The 2350-nt window shown below is 37.8% G+C and overlaps 1 protein-coding gene across 1 annotated transcript in view; it reads right to left on the reverse strand.

Annotated features, from left to right (window-relative positions):
• Positions 1–1379: 1379 nt before the first annotated feature.
• LOC306752149 (beta-2-microglobulin-like) overlaps positions 1380–2350 on the reverse strand; it is a 3788-nt gene continuing 2817 nt past the window's right edge. The window contains exon 3 of the mRNA XM_079235859.1: positions 1380–2350. This exon is cut by the window's right edge and continues 167 nt beyond it. The gene's annotated coding sequence lies outside the window, so the exon portion shown is untranslated.

A 2350-nucleotide genomic window follows, 5' to 3' on the forward strand; every position in this document is an offset into this window, starting at 1 on the left:
TGCATACTGTGAAGCACCAGCTGCATACTGTGAAGCACCAGCTGCATACTGTGAAGCACCAGCTGCATACTGTGAAGCACCAGCTGCATACTGTGAAGCACCAGCTGCATACAGTGAAGCACCAGCTGCATACAGTGAAGCACCAGCTGCATACTGTGAAGCACCAGCTGCATACTGTGAAGCACCAGCTGCATACTGTGAAGCACCAGCTGCATACTGTAAAGCACCAGCTGCATACTGTGAAGCACCAGCTGCATACTGTGAAGCACCAGCTGCATACTGTGAAGCACCAGCTGCATACTGTGAAGCACCAGCTGCATACAGTGTAAGTAAGTAATATTCAGTAGAAATATGTGATCAGAACGTCAGTACTATTATTTTTTAGTCGCTGATCTCTGATAGTGTTACATTGTAAGTAACGTTGGCAGCAACCGGTGCTAACAAATAAAGTTTCTTCTTCTTCTTCTTCTTCTTCTTCTTCTTCTTCTTCTTCTTCTTCTTCTTCTGCTTCATCACACACAACACAAAGTATAAAGCCTGTATACAATATGACTGAAAGGGCATAGGCAGAAGCATAATGCTTATATAGGCCTATCCAACATTATTAGCAATTAAGCTACCCGAAATATATATATATATATATAAAACAATAAAAATATATATAAATGTATAATATACTCACAGTAACCAGCCATATCCATGCTTCATACAGGCAGTTGTATTTATACATGTTTTATATGTTGACCTCCTCCCTATAAGATATATAAGGAAGTATCAGTGAGCATTGCGTGATATGCAAGGCCTTAGAAGTTATGACATCTCCATATTTGTACAGTATTGCTATCGCTGTTAACCATTGATATATATATTATATATATATATATATAACCATTAATATATTAATATGTTGTCTCCATGTTACTCGATGATCAATCACAACCCTCAAAAACCTTTTCAATTTCACTGATTTTTTATTAAAAATCCCTCTAATTATTTTTGATTTCCAATAAACACATTTTGTTTTCTTTGTATTAAGAGATAAAGTATTAACATCAAACCAATATTTGATCATTTCTAGCTCCTTTCAAAAGCAAACGTTCCTTTCAGTCCCATTCCAAATATGGTTCATATAAAGTGTAAAGGCATTGGACCATCACTGATCCCTGTGGTTCTCCACAGGTGAGCGTCCCAAGTCCTGACACCACGACATTAACACACTGCGTCTGTTTCCAGATTGTTTGAGCGATCCCTCAGATTTTCTCAATAATTTGCTGTGATCTATATTGAGGTACTTCCTCTTTCCTTCTAACATGCTGATGATTTGAAACTCTGCTGTGAAATGTGTTTTGTATATGAACTGAATAAACTGGACAAAGAAGTGTATGTACACCTTTATTACCCGGCCATATTGTATAAAATACATTTACAGAGGCAAACTGAGCTCATTATGTCAAACTATTATAGACTTCAGAGTCAGCATAAACAAGGTTAATAAGGTTTTGGAGTCATTCTGCATCATGAGTTGGAAAATAATAAGCTTGATTCTTTATTTCCTAAGAAGTGTACAAGGTAATAAGAGCACTTTGATTGACATTCAAATAAATCAGGACAGTTAAGATGAGGCTTTCAGCCTTTAGAGATCACACACACACACACACACACACACACACACACACACACACACACACACACACACACACACACACACACACAGGAATGCAAAATATTTACATCTTCATTCAGTGTATAGAGTTTCCTTAAAGCTATAATATTTGTCATGTAGAACCAAATGTTTTTGTTGCTTTGTTTTGTAGGCTCGCCGCTGATGGGACACTTCAGCAGATGTAAAAATCCATCATTCAATGTAATGAAAAACTGATTACAAATTTCATCCATGCTGATTATTTTGTCTTTTAGCCTGGCGATCTCTTGCCCTTTACCTTCGACATTGTCCGATGGGTTCCTTCCACTTCTAGTGATCAACAACTACTTAGGGGGCAACTAAAGCCCAGAGCGTTGTGCCTCCACCCAGGAAATAATACACAAATAAATCCCTCTAGTAGGTGAAAGATGAGGACTTGTGTATTTTGCGGTTGGCTGATTAGCTAGCTAGCTAATCCCACCATGTTTCATGCTACAGTTACAGAACATAAAAAACTGCACATGAACTGCTGGGCTTGACACAATATGTAGAATCCTAAGACTTTGCACTAAACTGTCTACGTTTGGACCTGAACCCAATGGCACTGATACACCAAAAAGTGGTTTGGGGGTTTAGTTACTCTTTAATCAAGCTGTATTGTCAATCGGTATTTCTGATACAAAGTGCAATTTTAGGTACAATCTTTTC

This window comes from Taurulus bubalis (assembly GCF_910589615.1).
Source record: "Taurulus bubalis genome assembly, chromosome: 20".
Taxonomy (NCBI): Eukaryota; Metazoa; Chordata; class Actinopteri; order Perciformes; family Cottidae; genus Taurulus; species Taurulus bubalis.